Below are 19,774 nucleotides of genomic sequence, written 5' to 3' on the forward strand. Positions count from 1 at the left end.
TTCAGAGTATTATTTTTATGCATTCCACTCCCCAGTAAAGATTATCATCTAATTTCCCTTGTCTAGGGTAAGCCTGCAAAGCAGATAGGGGGTCTCAGCTCTCTCCCTTCCCATCACAATAACATTTATGTGTGTGTGTGTATATGTTTGTGTGCATGGGATCCATTATTAAGTCTTCTAAAAAATTATTTAAACATTATTTAAAGTCAATAGGATTGTTTTGCATCCAACAAGGATTAATTATATCTTAGTCTGGATTGAGTAAAAGGTACCGTTTTGATATTACAGAGAAAAAGGAAACCAATTGAGGTATAGGCTATCACTGAATTACTGTGTACATATCAGTCAGATTGAAAAGCAGACAGAAATAACAGATTGCTCTAATGCAACAGGAATGGTGCTTTTGGAGTTCAGTCAACTGATAATGTTGTATAGTTATTTTGAAATGTCTACCAGTATCATAAAGTAAATGCCTTCCTTTTTAGCCCATGAAAAGGGTGCATGATTATTATAAAATACAAATAATATATTACTTTTTTATTAGCCTAAGTATAAATAAGTAATACATATGCTTTCCTGGCAGCTTTACAGTATAGTACAGTATAGATCCTGTACTTCCACATAAGGGTTCAAGGTAAAATCAATATCTTTATATCCAGGGAAATCATAGGAGTAGCCTCATTAGCCTTTTATTGTCAATGTTAAAAAAATATTGTGGGCTACCAATGCAATACTGGGTGACAAGGGCACAGAAGGGAAATACATACAGTTGAATATTTGGCAGAACTTTTGGTAAAATGTCAAAAATAAATACCACATCACTACTGTTCTTCTTCCAATGTGGTGTACTTAATACAATGCACTAAATGCATAACAGAGGGACTATATATAGGAGAGACTGGGCAAAGTCTGAGAAAGAGAAATACACACCACCGATTCACTATAACCAATAAAAAACTGGACACACAAATAATAAATCATTTCAATAGCCCTCATCACTCCATAAAGGATTTAAGAATTTTGGTTCTTAAGGGCAATTTTAAAACAGATAATGAAAGAAAAGTATGGGAATACAAATTAATGGAAACTTTCAATTCTCTGAAGAAAAATTTCATGTGATAAAAGCTAATTCATTCAGAGAACTGTTCTTGCTAAAATGCTGTTTACAATGGTATGTAGGGACCCATAAGGTTAACAGTTCCTATGGATGAAAAGCCCCTAAAAGTGCTATTTCTCTAGCTGCTAGGCAGAAGCCAATCCCCCTTATGTAATACAAGGCATTAAGTTTCCCCAGGAGCAATAACCCATATCAACTAATAAGATGTTTACACAAGTGACCAGTAAATTCTATCTGCTGATTGGCTGCGATGTGTTACTGCCCCTGGGCAAACTTAGTGCCGTTTATTGCATAACCCTATTTGTATCTATTTTAATGGCCCATAGAATTACTGATACTTCGGGGCAGATTTACCTAGGGTCGAATATCGAGCTTTTATGTTAGACACCCAATCACTTCAACCTTTGCAAATTACATTTTTGGCTAACTTACTATATTATAAACATTTTTTATTTTGCACAGCCTTTCTATTTACCTAGTTTTTATTTTTATACTGAACAATTCCTTTAAGAACTTCATTATGAGCTATAACTTCATTATGAGTAATGGCACACGTGGCTAAAGTAAAGTAAAATGCAAGTAAAACTGAAAGTACTTGGAGTAGCCCATAGCCCAAAGTGAAAATCCAATGGTGCCTTTCTTATTGATGGCAAATGTGGTCAGTTATTTCAAGGACACTGAACACATTTTGTCTGTTCCAATTATTGACTGAACTTTCAACCAAATACAAGGACATCTCAGTTCCTTCCCTGTCGTTTGGTTTTAATAACTGTGACAGTGTCAGTCCAAAGCATTTATAGAATATATTTATTTCATTGGAGCTTTATTAATTCATCCGAGTCTAGATGTTGAGCACTGATAAGAAAATGCCTGGTGTTAAGTACATTCTAAAATCAATATGGCTGAGTTCATTCCAGGATACTTGGCAAAAGTAGGTCCTGCTATAATGTGGCAAAATAAGATCTGCAAGAATAAACATTCTATCAAAACAAAGACAAAACAAAAGTAGGACTGAAACAGTTACTTGCCACAGAGACAAACTAAATAAACTCAATAATATAGCTGATATTTTATTAATTGTGCTGTGGTTTCTCTTGGTATTGGTGGGAGATATGGAATAAACAGATATACAACCAGAATGTAATGAAGAAAGCTAGTTGTCATGGTGTATGTATAATACACAAAAGCTATGAATATCTTGTAAATTATATCCTTATAAACGGTGAGTTCTGATGTCATACATTATAAACGGTGAGTTCTGATGTCATTTCTGTCACATGACTCACTGAAATGTGTGTATTATAATAAATAAAGTACCCTCAGTTGCAAAATATGAGGATATTAGAAGTTGCCTTGGAGTTCCATGACCTGTATAAAAACACTTGGCCTTCGGCCTCGTGTTTTTATATGGTCATGAAACTCCTCGGTTACTTATAATATCCTTATATTTTACAATAGGGGTACTTTATTCAATATAATAATAACATAAGGGTTTTTTTTCAAGCAGACTGTCCTTATTTTTGGAATTTTCAATTGCATATAAAAGGATTATTACAACATTGTGCAGATTTCCAAGTGGAGAAAACTGGTCTGACCAGAGACTTTCCTTTAAATTACTGTGACTTTTGGAAATTTTTATTGAAATATTTAAAATACAAACTTTAATTGATTTCTGTAGTAAGTGGTTTTCATTAAATTATCTTTGTATCAACTGATTTACGATTGAGAGGCCCCTTTATAAGAGAGATTGCTTCATTTTTATGGCTTAGGGGCACGCATATGGTTAACAATTTACTAAATATAAGCAGGGCAGCCATCGGGGGGGGGCAGGGGAGAGTTGTAGGGGGCCCTGAGGGTAAGGGGGCCCAGGCCACGCCACACTTACTTGATTAGCCAGGCCCCCCATCTTTCTGAGAGCTGCTGACTTCGGGAAGGCATGGACGTTTAAGGGGCCCTGGCCACCAATTTTCTCATAATGTGGGGGGGGGCCTGGCCACCAATTATTTTTTCTCATGTGGGGTCCTAGCCACCAATATTTTTTAATGGGGGGGCCCTGGCCACAAATGTTTTTTTATGGGGGGACCTGACCACCAATATCTTTTTATTTTTTATTAACATGTTGGAACCCTATCCACCAATACTTTTTTTGTTTTTTTACTGTGTGGTGGGAGGCGGACATGTGGGGGTGGGGAGGGCGGACCTGTTGGTGGGGCTTGCGGTGGGTGCAGCCCAGGGGGCCCAGGAAATTTTGTCGTATGGGGCCCTGCGATTTCTGATGGCGGTCCTGAATATAAGTAACAGTAACCATTTAAAATATACATTGTAAAGGAGAAGAAACCCAGCTAATAAAAGCGTTTGCATTTTTTTCCTTGAAATCCACTGCTTTCCCTGCTTACTTTCTTTTATTATTGCTTTATTATTACAGAGAAAAAGGAAATCAGTTGAAAAAACTGGACTACTTTAAAATGGAATCTATGGGAGACATCCTTGCTGTAATTCAGACCTTTCTGGATAACAAGTTTTCGGATAACAGATCTGATACCTGTGCTATTTAAGGACAGATATATCAGAATTCATGATTGAGTTTTTTCACAATTCAAGAAAAAACCAACAATGAAACCAGTACACAGAGAGTTGTATGAAGTGTATAGCAATGTTCCAAAACATTCCAAAATCCAGCAAGCATGCCATTCCCCCCATTACTGAGCACCATGAATACATTTATTAGTAGGCCAAGGATGTGCTGGTGAGATTTTGCAGTTTAGACCAATATGTAGAGATGTTTGGATTAAGACTTATTAACAGGAGACAACTGTTTATGACCCTGGCAAATCAACTTTATCTTCTTGTAACTAGGAAATAAAATACGAGGCTGTGAAATACAGTGCATTGTAATCTTCACTTTAATGTGCTAAAATTCACTTGGCTTTGTAGTGTTTAAAGATAATATATCTATACTCTAATTAAAATGTGCTTGGCTTTGTAGGTATAAAGATAATAATACCCAAAGTGACTTTTAATACCCTAATATCTTACAACAGGGGCTACATTAAAGGAAGACTATACCCCCAGAATGAATACTTAACTAACAGATAGTTGATATCATAGTATGTGGACTATTACAAAAATCTTACCAAATTGGAATAAACATATCAGTAAATATTGCCCTTTTACATCTTTAACCTGGGCCTCCACTTGATATATGATATTCTCTGTGCTCTCTCAGAGATCACCTGGCCAGAAATAATGTAGCTGTAACAGGAAGCATTTGTGAACTGGGATTCAAAATAGGCCCTGGCATTTCAGGTAGACTCTCTGACCCAAACAGCCCCCCACCAGCCTAATAAATAGTGGCAGTCTATGGCACATTAAAGCAGCCCCTCTGTTATTTGCCAGAATCCACAGATTGCCAGTCTAGGCCTGACAGGAAGAAGTGTTGGAGTAAAAAAACAATGAATTGCTCATGTGACCTAACATGTATATGTGCCCTTGGTTTGATTGTATGCACTGTGAATCGTAAGGTCCCACGGGGTGACACTTAGGGGCACATTTACTTAGCTCGAGCGAAGGGATAGAAGAAAAAAAACGTTGAATTTTGACTGTTTTTTTTGGCTAATTCAACCTTCGACTACGACTTCAAATCGAACGATTCAAACTAAAAATCGTTCAACTATTCGACCATTCGACAGTCGAAGTACTGTCTCTTTAAAAAAAAACTTCGACCAAGTACTTTGCCACCTAAAACCTACCGAACATCAATGTTAGCCTATGGGGAAGGTCCCCATAGGCTTCCTAACAATTTTCTGATCGAAGGAAAATCGTTCCATCGATGGATTAAAATCCTTCGATCGCTCATAGGAAATGCGGTAAATCCTTCGACTTTGATATTCGAAGTAGAAGGATTTTACTTCAACGGTCGAATATCGAGGGTTAATTAACCCTCGATACTCGACCCTAAGTAAATGTGCCCCATAGTACCTAAAAATGGCAATTTTCCATTTAGGATTATCCAATGGCACATACTACTGTAAAAGTATATTTTATGAAACTGGTTTATTCAGATGGAGCAGGATTTTACATGTAAGCAGTTTTATGCAACATATTTGTATAGAGACTACATTGTTTGGGGTTATAGTTTTCCTTTAAATACAAAAGTTTCAGTGAGCCAAATTACATTATAAATTACTGATTTTTAATGATAACATCACTAAGCACCTGAGGGCACTGTGCATATATTTTACGGTATACTACAGAATATTCATGTGCATTGTATAAATATAACGTAACTAAAACTAACTTGTGCTCCAGTGTCTTTAACCTAAAACAATGTTTAGTGTTAGTGGCAAAAAAGCATAGCTGCTTTACTTTACTGTAGAGTAAAATCAATTATTTCCCATAATCTAAGGCTTGTACAAAGCTTCTATGTACCTCTTCCAATGAATAATTAATGAATAGCCGATATTACAGGAAAGCAATTGTTACTATAAATAATGATGCAGAAAAAGATCAATGGTCTAGATTCAATGACTCCAACTGTGTTTACTGACTATATCACTGTGAAAGGCAGATATTAGCAGTCTATCTAACTGAACTATCTGGGTAAAAGCACCAGGAGCAAAAACAAACTTACAAACATCCCTCAGTGTGGGAAGACCTTGGGGCAGATTCACTAAAGGGTGAAGTGGCGAACGCTAGCATAAATTTGGGAGAAATCCCATCCGTAGGGACATCGCCAATTAACTAACAGGTGTAGATGACTCTGGCGAATGGTCGTAAAATTCAATAAAGTGCGAATGTTACTGACTTCGCCACCTCAGACCAGGCTAACTGCTAGATCTTACTCAATCTTATGTCAGTTACATCATATCCTGTCTGCCGTAAATGCATTAAAGTTGTAAAAATTCTGGCGACTTTTTTTGAAGTGAGATTGCCTGTAAAAGTCCTAACTATTAAACTTTTTGGGGTTAACATTTTTCCCTAGACTTTTGAGGGGCATGGAACATTCATTTTTTGGTGGGCTCATCAGTTTCCTTGGATATTTGTAATAAAAAGTGGCCACTTCAAGCATTTGCACCAACATCACAAATAAAGACATCCATACGACTTTAACGTACCCGCCCTATTGAAATTGACCTAAGCATTAGAGGAATAACGAAGCTTCGCTAAGCAGAAGCGATCACTATCGTAATTTCGATTTGAACCGCTCGCACTGCTGAAGTAACGCTAGCAAAAAGTCACCAGCGTTCGGCGCCCAGGACGCAACTTCGCATTTTCGTGAATTAGGGTAGTGGTAACAAATTTTCGCCTGCCGAAGTGGTGTGAAGTGTGGTGAAGCGTTCAATTGCGACAATTCGCCCTTTATTGAATCTGTCCCCTTGTGTCAGATAATAAAACTCTGTGTGAGGTGCACAGTGCAACTTTGAGGGTGGCAGGCAGCCCTGTCCTTACCACTTACAATAGAGCAGGCAGTAACTTGTGCATCTGAATTATGTGCAAGTTAGGGGATGGGTGGGGATGGGAGGGGGACACCAAGGGACACCTATGCCTCTTCCGAATGCTACCCCTAATGAATACAGTGCTGCCAAACACAGACAGTATTGTTCTGGGAGCAGTAGCTGCAGGTCTCTATGCAGAAACCTGCAGTAATTCTCCATCAAACAAAGGCAGTGTGCAAAGTGCAAAAAAGGTGCATTTCTTGCACTTTGTACAATATTTTTGTTAGAGTAAATTAACCCTTCTGTATCTTTTTAGAAAGTCCACAATTTAAATGGTACATTATAATTTTCATGGATTGATGTTTAATATCTGCAAACACAACGCATACTTCACAACAATGCTGGCCCGCTAGCAAATGTTCAATTTACCAATTCAATTATCTATTGGTACAATGCCAGGCATCAAGATCACAGAGTTTCACAGTCTCAGAGAAATACATTGTACAACTCAATTGTGCACCTAAAGTTATAAAATCAGTAGACACTGTTAAAGGAGAAGGAAACCCCCTGGGCGCAAAACTACTGCGCATGCGCATGCGCCTAATGTCACGAAGTTTTCCGATTTCACTTCGTGATATTCGTCGCATGCGCAGTAGATCGGTACCGGTAAATGTTCCTACTGCGCATGCGCCAGAAGACACCGGGCAAAGCAGGAAGAAGACGCACGTGGGAGAAGATGGCTACTGTGAACTCCGTGGACAGGACCTGCGCAGAGGGGTGAGTAACAAGTTAGGGGCATTTGCCCAGGGGGACAGGTAGGCCAGGGGGGAGGAGGGAGGGGGGGCAACACAGGGGAGGGGGAGGGGTTCTGCGCCCAGGGGGTTTCCTTCTCCTTTAAGGTGGCTATACACTATTAGATCCCCTCATTTGGCGAGGATCTTAACCTGTTATGCCCACTAACGGCAGGGCGATATCGGGTGAATCCATACGTTTGGCACTGGGGCCGAACGATTGGATTTCAATGCTGCAAATGGGTGCCGAAAGGTTGTAGGACCACATCAACTAGCTGTTGCGATCCTGGATCGCAGAAAAAATCTGACTTGCCCCAACGATATCTGGCCGACTTTTGGTCTGATATCGATCGGGAGTACCCGTCGGGAGCCCCAACACATGGGAAGATAAACTTCCGAATTGGTCTAAAGGACCGATATCGGCAGCTTTAATCTGCCTGTGTATGGCCACCATTAGTCATTACAAGATAAACATACAATACCATTGTGTATAATTTGTGCACATATGAAGCATTATTATTTATTTTTCCACAATCAAACTCCCAAGTAGGACTATGTAAGCCAACGTATGATCACAGAATACTGACAAGTCACATTTTTGTCTTCAACTACATTTTGGCTAATAATACTGGAGAACAAAGGCATGTAGCCCCTTTAAAAGGCCAATTTATAACACCTTTTTTTAAAGTAAAAGCTAAACAACAAGAGCTGATTTTCAAATCAAGGTGCTAAATTGCACAAAAAAGCAAATATTACTGATAAATCTGCAACACATTATTGCTGGTGTGCATATTTATTTATATTGCAGTTCTTTGTGACCTTTATTTTTAGTGACACAACTAAGAAAACTGAATTCTTGAAGAGAATTAACTTATTGAGAGGACCTATTTGGCACATCTTTTTTTAAATAGCAATAACTTGCAATGCATCATCCTAACCTGCCTACATTTAATCTTATATTCTTAAAGGAGTTGTTAATTTGTATATATACTTTTAGTATGATGTAGCGAGAGATATGCTGAGACATTTTGCCACTGGTCTTCGTTTGTTATTATTTGTGATTTTTGAGTTTTTAAGCTTTTTATTCAACAGTTTGCAATTTCAATAGTCTGGTTGCTAGGGTCCAAATTACCCTAGCAACCATGCAATGCTTTCAATGAGAGACTGGAATATTAAAAGCAGAGAGCCTAAATTGAAAAATGATTAATAAAAAGTTGCAATAAGAATGCATTTGTAGCCTTATAGAACATTTGCTTTTGAGATGGGGTCAGCAACCTCCATTTGAAAGCTGGAAAGATCCAGAAGAAAAAGTTAAAAAAACTATAAAAAAGAAAAAATGAAGGCCAATTGGAAAGTTGCTAAAATGAGCCGTTCTAAGACATAATACAAGTTAACTTCAAGGTAAACCACCCCTTTAAAAAAAACTATATAATATTCCTATTAAATTCATGGACAGTTAAACAAAAGAATAATAAGCCAATTCATTTCAATGGAATGAAACAAGACTCCTGCAACTATGTTTAATGAAGGTCAGTTTGCATGATAATAACACTCTGTAACATAATCTTTAATTTCTTGTTATTAATGCCCACATAATATAGTAATAGTTCACAAAGTGTGTAATAGACCTTATACAAATTAACATTATTCACAAGATAGTTTGCCTGCTGCAGTATTTGCACCGTTAGTGCTGAAATAATCCCATCCCTTCTGCACCCTATGTAAACTGAGTAAAAATGCCAGTAGATATTCTTATGACTGGCGACGAACAAAACATACAGTATTCTGTGTGACTTTAACTTTAGATATTCATGAGTTCAGTGTATTTCCAAAATCACCTGATTGAATTAGTTTGTGAGTGATGAGAATCTGACATTGGTGAGTGTGTGCATGATTGCACATGTCTGGACACAGTAGGCTTTAGCCTGAAGTCGTGGGAAGGCCTAAACCCTAATTACACTAATTACACTTCCAGCATTATTGTGAAAATGTAGTTCTGCTGTCAGTACACTGTCTGGCTTTCCTGCTACCAATTAAATTATCAATTGAATTATAGATCCTTGGCCTCTTTTTTTAAAATCAGTGTTGCCATAGTTTTAAACAGCCTTTGGTATCCTGATGCTAATCAGTCTTTTTCCTTGCTGACTGACTGATTTGTCAATGAAACATTTTTTTATAGAAACAGGCTATAATGAGAAATAGTAAGTCTTAAATAGTAAGGCTTGACTACAGTTGAATGTATGAGTGAAACATTCCGTCATCCTCTAGGAAAACTGTTAATAGGTCAATAGAAAAAAGTTTCATCTTATCGAGGGTTTATAACATATAATTTATTTATAACAGTTCAGTGCCTTAGAGGCAGGGGGATTCACACAGAACTCTGTGAAAAAATGAAGGTGAAGTCTGATGAAAAAAAAGCTTATCTCCTAATTCAATTTTGTACTGTCCCATAGAGCTACTGTAGATGCAATTCAATGTAAAGAAATGATCTCACTATGTATAACACTGTGTATAACATAAAGGCTTGATTCAATTTGACGGGGAAAAGATTCAATTCCAAGTTTTTTCTAATTCAGTTCCCATAGACTTGTGTGATACAGTGAGATAAGATTCTCTCGCTGAATTGCATCTGGCTCTATGAAACCTGGAATTGAATTAGGAGATAAACATTTTTCTAGCCCCAAACCTCTATTGAAGACTATGGGAAAAACTTGAACTGAATTAAGATAAAAGTTTTTTCTCCTCAAATTGGATCCCGCCATTAGTTTTCACGTGATAAACCATAAAATGTTTTTTCGTGGAACGGAATCTTGCCAAAATGAAAGAAAATGTTATAAGCAACATTCCAATATACATTACTTACAAATGTTTGATAGTTTTAAAGTTATCCATAAATGTAATTGCAGTTTAAAGCAAGTAGTGTCGTTTTAGGTTTATCTACACTCCTGGAGGAAAACTGAAATCTGCAGGGTTGGACTGGCCTACCAAGATACCGGCAGAAATTGTTGTCAGTTCTGGCTTCAGCAGGCTCCATCACCACTGGTCAGTTTGCAGAGGTAGTCAGTGTTGTGTGTGTCCTATAGGATTTGGGAGAGAAGGGGTAGGATGTCATCCATGCAACACAGCACTCTGTAAAGAGGGAGTCATAACAGCAAGGACCCTGGAAGTCAGGAAGTCAGATGTTCTGATGGATCCAAGGGTCCCCAGTCCAAAACTAGACACCTGCAACACTATTTTAAGATCAGAGAACCCAATGGGATAGACAAATACTGCTTTCAATTACAATATAAATTACATTTACAAATAACTTTAAAACCAGTGGAAATCATTTATTTTGGAAAGGTTCCTAGAGTGATCTATTGCAAATTTTCCTTCAGTAACACTGTCACAATAGTTGAACGTTCACTAAAATATAAGGAAATATAAACCCCAAAACTGCTTTATTATGCTTCAATCTGCTAGGTAAGTCTTATAGCTAATATTGCAATTTTGCTGTTTTGGCATGTAACACAGAGACTTCCTTGCCTGCCCTGACTAAACTAAGAATGTGATATAATCTGTATTCTAGGATACCCCTCCCAGGCCTTATCCTTCCCTTCACAAACTCTGTGCCTTGAAGCACCACAGAAGAACTCAGAGGAAACATATTTGGAATTCCACTGATTAGTCTGACAGCTGCTGTAGTTCCGCTCTGGCTGTTTACAATCTGACAAGCTCTCAGGCTCCTAACACTTTACATTGAATCAATTGCATTATTTTAAATTTTAATCTCTGTAAAAAAACCTCTAAAGCAAGCAGAACGTTAACTGTATATTCACAAAAAATATTTTATCTAGCATCTTTCAGTCCTCTTAAGCCCATGGAACTTTGAGCACCACTGCTCCGTTCTAACTGCTATCCTAGAGATCCCTCGCCAGGTCCATTTCAAATTTTACTATACTAGGCATGGACCAACCCATAGGTTGAATTTTGTTTACAACACAGGTTCTCTTTAGGGGGTCCTAGCAAGCGTTGATTTCCAATGTAACTTTTTCAACTCATGAAAATATGGAAAGGTGGAAGCAGCAAGGAATCCTTACAAAATGAGTGAAGATCATGGTACAGTACTATGCTCATAGCAAAAATACACTGGGTCAAGAGTCAAGAGTCAAGAGAGTCAAGAGTGAGTTTATTGTCATTTCATCCATATACGTTTGTACAGTACACAGTGAAACTAAACAATGTTCCTCTAGGACCATGGTGCTACACAATACAATAGACAAAAAGTGCAAGTGCAAAAATATGCAACTGCAAACACAAGCCTTGGGGAAAAAGAAACAACTGGTAGGTGCCTAAAAAATTAGAACCCTTTAGTAAACCTCATGTTCCTTGTCCATTAAAGCAGATTATTTAAATCACAACTTATATACGTACACTGACTTGACCTGACTTGACAAATATCCATCTGCTCAGCCACTTGCAATTCTGTTAATATACTGCAATAAATCCCAACTACAATATGGGTTTGCTAAAACTTTTAATATCCCCTGTGTGATTTCACAAAGAGAATTCTTGTGTTGATGTAAAAATTGAAGGTTTATTTAACAGGCCTCCATATAGAGCAAAGACGCAAGGCTAGGGCCAGACAGGGCAAAAATCAGCCTGCTGAAATCCACAGGTTGATTTCAGCCCCTCACCACTAGCAGAATCTTCTTCTCTGTAAAGTCTTGTGTGGCTCCTGCACGAACACACTCTGCGGATTCCGGCTTGGAATGCAAAGTCTTGCGTTTCTTCACCAAAATCCACAAAGTGAGAAGAGGATTCTGATAGCGGTGAGGGTCTGAAATCGGCTTGCAGATTTCAGCAGGCTGATTTCTGCCCCATCTGGCACTAGCCTAAGTTGGCCAACCCAATAGAGAGAAAGAAAAATATAAGATAAGAATTAAACCATTTATTAAGAATAACTTAGTCAGTCCATTTGAATGCTTGCATTAAAACCAGTGTAACAGATTTTAGCACCACAGTTCAATTCCTCACTACAAAATGAAACATACTCATTTGCATTATCATCCATGTTCTGTACTAGTTTGCAATACTTTTTAAATGTTTATGTGAAGTTGTATTCCTGATTTCACTGTAGTATGTTTGGCTTAACACATTTTTATCAACAAATACCTACCCATTAGCTTGTATAATGATCATTAATTAGAACCAGACAAGCAGGATGTCTAACTAATGGCATTGCATGTTATCAATCACTAAATTTTGTTGCAGGATATTTTACCTTGAGTCAAAATTGTATATGTATACTTGTTCTATCGAATAGTTACGATCTATTTTTGAATATAAAAATGCATTTATTTTGCAGAAATTCTGCAAAATAAAACAACAGCAATATAAATTAAACTATACCATTCTCCATGGCATCCTATTTAAACTAAACATATTTTTTCACACAAAAATGTATAGTGCTAGTTTCCAAGTAGTTTGGATAATAGATGTCATACCTATAGTTAAATAAATAATGATGACAGAAGCACAATCTGACATACTCTGTTTAAAATAATAATAGTATATTAACTATACAAAACAGGTAAGAATGCATGTATACATAAACATATACATCTCTATCTAGTCTATGATTAAGGGGTGTTCCCGAAACTCGTTAAGCAACTATTCCACAGCAGCCACCTGTGTTCTTTTAATGTAAGAATAAACTGTGTTTTTTTTCTTCATGAGGTAGTGTGCCTGTTTTGGCATCTCTATCATGCCATATCCAAAGCAGTTAGATATATGATTTTCCTTATATCTGGCAAAAAATAAGGTCTGATCACAGGACTGATACAGGTTCTAAATGTAAGAGGAAGGAAGATGCTTAAAATGACAGTGTTGCAATATACAATTATACAATGGCACACATTATTAGTCTAATCTATAATTAGATCTTGACTAGCTACTTGCCTATAGGCTATATTCTGTGTATGTATGTGTTTAGGTGTCTGTGTATTCCTGACCTAACCATTTTAAAGGTTTCCTATAAAAATTTAACAATTTCTTAACGCGTTTCGTGGCTCCCCACCGCTTCATCAGAAGCTGTCGGCAGCCTACCTACTCCTTCCTTAAATGTGTATAGCAGGACCCTCACAATTATTAACCCTGTGAGGTGATCACTTCTCTTAATCCATTAATGGAAAAGTGTAATACATACAGATAAAAAAGACATCCAAAAAAATAACAAGGTACTGTATAGTATACCCTCAAAGTTCTGTAACAATGTTGCATAACACTCCCATAAAGTGGCATTACTAAGTAATATTACTAAAATAGTATCTCATGTAATAGGAGGAATGCATATTATCCTTTCCACTTGAAACATTGTTTCGAAAGCTGGTCCTTGCACCAGGGCCAGAACTAGGGATAGGCAGAGTAGGCAAGTGCCTATGGCACAAAGCTGGGGGGGGACACCAGGCACGTAACCTCTCTGCCTCCTACCCCTGGTTTGGTCCCCTCTTTCCACTCTCCGGCTGAGAGAGACTGTGTGTGTGTCTATCCACGTGCATGCGCCCCAGTGTTGGACTGACCAGGAAAACTCCCGGTGGGCCCAAGTGTCAGTGGGCCCTCTTGCTTCTAACCATTTCATGGTCATTCCCTACTTCAAAAATTATGGCAATCATGTGTCTTATTACCGTTGTGTCTGATTTGTATCAAAGCACATGTGCTGTATGAACATTTTAGATCATTGGCCAAGGTTGCATATAATTCATCTAGTTATGGTGACCACCATGGAGCTGGAATTTTGGGGGGAAAACACTGCATTGTGGGTAAAACATGCCAGTTGCATTTAAAATTGCACTTTGTACTCATTTGTACTCATTTGTACTCATTTGTACTCATTGTTCTCATTGTTATCATTGAATTTGGACGCCATATTTAAAATACGCTGCGTATTTACGTAAAGTGTGGTTTCAAACGTGCAGATCCCATAGAGTCTATTGATTTGGTAGTTTCTTGACGTATTGACGTTTCTGCTAAAAAAACACCAATACTGGCGTCCTGTGGCGGATTTCAGCTTGCAAGCGCCCTGTGTGAATTGCCATAGTTCGTTTTCCATTAGTTTCAGTGGTAATGCAGTTTATGCGTATTTACGCCTGGCTGTTCTTTTTTAAAAACGCAATGTAAAAATGCCTCAAAAACGCCACATCTGGCCTTGCCCTAAGAGTTTCTAATGGTAACAGACTACTGCTGCACAAATATGGCAGCCCCCTCATAGAGGAACATGGGGGTAAGAAAGGTAGTGTAAAAGCATAAGGCAAATACTTTTATGGCAAAATTATAAATAGTATTCAAAGACAATGTTATGATAGATATAAAAAAAGATTATAGTCTGGTGTCAGTATCTCTTTAACCAAATCCACAGTAGTGGAAACATGTAAAGTTTACCAACTTCACACTGCAGTGTAAAGCTCTTTAAACAGCTGTTAAGACAGTTTACTTGGAGAGAGGAGCTTATGTTATGTACTGTGCTTGTTCTTGTGGATTTAAAAGTGTCTCACGTATTGAATTACCACTGGTACTATAAATATCTGCTTGGTATATTTTACTACATAGAGGGGCCCATTACAATGAGTACTTCTGGTTTTAATGTTACAATGATTGTAGAATAAAGATCTTGCATTTTATGGACTTGAGAATTGGTCAGATGTTAATGAGGGGATATTAGGCCTATTGTAATGATGGTTTCTTTTGGAAAATAATGGGAATAACAATATCACCTCAAATTATCATATTTGTCATATGGTTTACTTTCGTTATACTTACAAAGCTACAAAATCCCTAGAAATGTTATAATATCAGCTTTATGGCAAAAAAAATATTTTGTCAGCACAACATATTTAATTCATCCATTTGTAAAAGCTTTTAGTAGTACCAATAAAACAGTAAAAAGGAGGACCAATAAATGGACTCCAATTAAAGACTGCTTGTTATTGCTTAACCAGTATGCTTGCTTCTCATTGGTTTAGTTATATGGTTGACATAATTGTTTCACTGAATTGATATTTTGCAAATGAAGCAATAGTTTTGTGGAACTGAGTGTTAATTTTGTTGACAGAATGAATTCTGTGATATAGACTCTTCCTTTCTGTCATTTGCATCTATTTTGTTTTAAATTTGTGTCGTTTGATGTAAACTTGTCATTTACACCATTATATATTTTGTCCAAGTCTTTTACATAATTTATTCTGTAATAGGGATGCACCGAATCCACTATTTTAGGATTCAGGGGAACCACGTACCCTTTACCTGCCACTTCCGGAAATCTTGTGGCCGCGACTGGGGCCTGAAGAGCTCAGCGGGGAGTAGGCCTGGGTCCGTGGGGCCCATGAAGTCCAGGACCCACCTGTGTTTCACCTGTGGGCCAAAGTGTGAAATGTATATATAAGCAATAAAACTACTGTAAGGTAAGGGAGATGAACAGCAAATATGCATGTAACAGAAGATGTTTTTAAAACATTGATGCTTTAAACCATAAAAATTCTCGTCTCGTATATCTTTTAAAAAATTTGGGATTTAGTTATTATCATTTATCTACTGTATATAATGCCGATTACAAAAGTGCTTTACAGATATTATATTATTATTATCAACATGAGTCTCTAAGTGTATCTTATAGATCTTCGCAGTTTCCATCATCATGCAGTGTCAGACAGGAGCCAATATAAAAGTTGAAAAATAATATGAAAATATATTTGTACCTTCCCTTGAATGCATCACAGCCATTAAAGATAATGAGGCTTTTATAGGTGCGGTATTGCTGTATAATACAGTTGCCCATAGTAACCATTCAGATATTTGCTTTCATTTCAAACTGGTAGTCCAATGAACAAAAGCAACTGCTGAGTGGTTGCTATGGGCACCATAACTTGTTGCGATTTAGCAGCTGTGATTGTATATGAGCACTATTACGCTATATACTGTAAAATAATTATGATAATCGTCATGAAAGAAAAGTGAAAACGTCTTGCTCTCTGGATCTGAAAATCCCTAATTTTTTCATATTATCTGTGTTACATCTTGAAAAAAAATATACATAAATATCTTTTGATGTACTCTAAGACCACCAAGGAATATTTTTGTTTTTAGTATTTTTGTTTAGTACAATGCAGTAAACAACTTGTCTTTTTTCCAGAATGGCTCTTAAATGCCTCTGGTTATAATTTGTTAATTCTGTTTCTATTTGTGATTATAATAAAGCATCTGCTAATGTTCAGTTTTTAGTATCAGAAAAAGCTTAGCTAAAGTAAACAATGCAGATGTGTTAACTGCCAGCCAGACCTTACAAATGCCCGAGGTCTTGGATGCACTGCTCTTAGTTACTGTAATTAAATATGTAACACATCACATGATTTTGTTTTTACACCTCAACATTTCTTTTAATAAGGGCTTGTTTATACTGCATTCAGTGATCTGTCTATGGTCCTAGTTATTAAACTGTGTAAAAAAATAGAAGCAGCATATGAATACACCACATATTGTTCTAAAGGCACCGTGTAAAATCCAGTGTATTTGTCAAAGCTGTGCACAATTTCAGCATAAAAAGCAGGGGTTGTATGAAAAATAGCTTGTTAAGAGTTTTATGTGGCTTCTGATGCTGAAATGTTTCCCATTAACATTAATTCTTTTACTTCCAGCAGTTTTCCCAAGTTAATGCTTCCCCCCCCGCAGTGTATTTTAAACCCAGAGATTCTATGTCATCAGCATGTCCTTTTCAAATTAAACATGAAACCCAAATAATTTTTTATTTAAGCACTCATAGCTGTTGTAAACTCATTTAAAAATCTTAGCTGTCAATCAAATATTGCCTGCCCCTCCTCTATGCCTTAGGCGGGACAGTCAATTACTTTCACTTTCCAATCAGCACTTACTAGATGTAACTGCACTCCCAACATTCCCCCTTTTCTCTTCAATTTAATTGTGTATCCAGTGCATGGGGATGGACATCAGGTCCCCCATTCTGGTGCACAAACAAGATTTTGAGATGATGCAAGGCTTGTCTTAATAACAGTGTCCACAAAATGGCTCCTGCCTGCTTGCTCTAATTATTAATTCCCAGACGGAAGGAAACAAGATTCAAATAATTTTTAAGGTGTAATAAGTTCATTTTGCTTGACTTACAGGATAAAATAGGATTTGGAATTCTTTTTTTGGGTGACGGGTCAAAAAAATTACATTGTATCTAAGTGTATGTGTCCAGCTCAGATAATGCAAACCTTATCTGACAGTTTCATAACGTAATTGTTAAATTAATCCGAAGAATTGTAATGTGATTGTTAATGGTGCCCCATATGACAAAAATGTCTGGGCCCCCAGGGCCACACCCACCACCACAGGCCTCACCGCATCCCACAGTAAAAAAGCCACACAAATATAGAACATAGAAATTGGTGACCAGGGGCCTATAGAGGATTAAGATAATACTTTGGTAGCCAGGGGCTTAATACAATTTAAAAAAAACAAACATTGATGTTCAGTGGAACTTACCTTAGGTTCTTCATCCTTGTCCTTGGCAATGGCAGTTTCTTAATTTTTTTTTTGTGGATTCATCCTCGGCCCCTTTTGTGGCTTTGGGTCTTTTTGAGGCTTTGGGTCTTTGACGCTTCAGGTCTTAGTCGCTTCCGGTCTTTGGTATTTCAGGTATTCGGCACCTGGGTTCTTCGCTGATTCTGGATTTGGTGCTTTGGCATTAAGCGCTTTGGGTTCAGCCTGCATGCTGTTAAAGGAGAATTCAACCTGTGGAGAAAAAAACCTGTACCGCCTACCCCAGGTAGACCTCCTTTCCTCCTCCCCCAGGCTAACTAACCCCCTGGGGAAATGCCCCATACTCCATACTTACCCCTCGCCGCAGATTCTTCCAGCGGAGTTGCAAGTATCCATCTTCCGGCTCCTCGGTAAGATGACTGAGAGATCGACAATTTCTGTGTAATTCCGCAGTTGTCGCAAACCGACTGACACTCCCATCAAGAAAATTGGTACAGACCAACACCCCCCCTCAAGAAAAGTGGTATTGTCCAACACCCCCAGAAAAAAGTGGTACAGTCCAACACTCCCTATGGAAAAGTGGTACTTTTCTTGGGGATGTCATACCATACTAGTATCCTTTAGGGGATGTACCACTTTTATTGAGGGGGGCATAAGATCATACCACTTTTCTTGAGGGGTGTCGGACCGTACCACTTTTCTTGAGGGGGGCGGCGTCAGACCATACTACTTTTCTTGCGGTGTCGGATGTACTACTTTTATTGAGGGGGATGTCAGACCATACCACATTTCTTGAGGGGTCTCGGACCAGACCACTTTTATTGAGGAGGGTGTTGGACCACACCACTTTTCTTGGGATGAGTGTCGGACCATACTACGTTTCTTGAGGGAGTGTTGGACCGTATCACTTTTCTTGAGGGTGGTGTCGGACTGTACAACTTTTTTAAGAGGGGTTGTAGGACTGTACCACTTTTCTTGAAGGGGGTGTTGGAGTGTACCACTTTTCTTGAGGGGGTGTTGGAGTGTACAACTTTTCTTGATGGGGATGTTGGACTGTACCATTTTTCTTGAGGGTGTATCGGATGTACTACTTTTATTGAGGGGGTGTTAAACAAATATAATTGGTGGTCACTAACTCGACAAGTGAAAAAAATTTGGTGGCCATCCGCCCCCCCCACAAGTTAAAAAAAATTGGTGGCCAGGGTTCCCCCATACTTTGCTTGCTTCAAAAACAGCCCCCAGTGCTGTTGTAAGGAAATACAGACTACAGAAGGGAGAATGAGAGCTTAGGTGCCTCTTTCTGTACTGCCGATTCGTCACTGAAGTATAAAGCTGGCCATAGATGTTGAGATTTTTAAAAGATCAGATCCTCATTGTGAGACCACGATTTTCTCGGAACGATCGTACGATCGTACGAATTGACCATCAACTAAAAAGACCAATTTGCCAGGAAAACAAAGGGTAGCTGCCTGCTTGGCCCTGCAAACATAGATAGATTGCACTGGGACCGACAAAGATTTTTTGACCTGGCCAATCAATTTCCTGACAGATGTCGGTCGAAGATGTACGATGTACAGTGCTACATAATATGTTGGCGCTATATAAATACATGTTAATAATAATAATCATTCGAATCCCATTAACCGCACGATAATTTTGAAGGATTGGTCGGACTTCCCTAAAATCGGTCGTTCGGCAAGAAGAATCGTCGCGTCTATGGGGAGCTTAAGTCCCGGTACAGCTGCACAAGGATTGGATGGGTCAAGTTTGAACTTCCCCTCCACCCTATCCAATCCCAATGCAGCTTTCCCGGGACTTGGACTTCAGTGACCAATCAGCAGAAAAGAAAATTTTCTGGCATGAAAATGATGCCTGCCTGTGAGCTCCTGCCCTCCCTTCTGAAGTTGACAGCTCTC

The 19,774-nt window shown here is 38.1% G+C and overlaps 1 long non-coding RNA gene across 1 annotated transcript; it reads right to left on the reverse strand.

The window, feature by feature from the left end:
* Window positions 1-15,622: 15,622 nt before the first annotated feature.
* Window positions 15,623-18,160, reverse strand: LOC121395403. Its single transcript, XR_005962459.1, has 2 exons — window positions 17,862-18,160; window positions 15,623-15,731 (listed from the first exon to the last, which is right to left on the reverse strand). It is a non-coding gene; the product is annotated as an uncharacterized LOC121395403 (long non-coding RNA).
* Between the last annotated feature and the right edge of the window lie 1,614 nt (window positions 18,161-19,774).

The sequence above is a fragment of the Xenopus laevis genome, chromosome 7L (genome assembly GCF_017654675.1).
Source record: "Xenopus laevis strain J_2021 chromosome 7L, Xenopus_laevis_v10.1, whole genome shotgun sequence".
In the NCBI taxonomy this organism is placed as follows: domain Eukaryota; kingdom Metazoa; phylum Chordata; class Amphibia; order Anura; family Pipidae; genus Xenopus; species Xenopus laevis.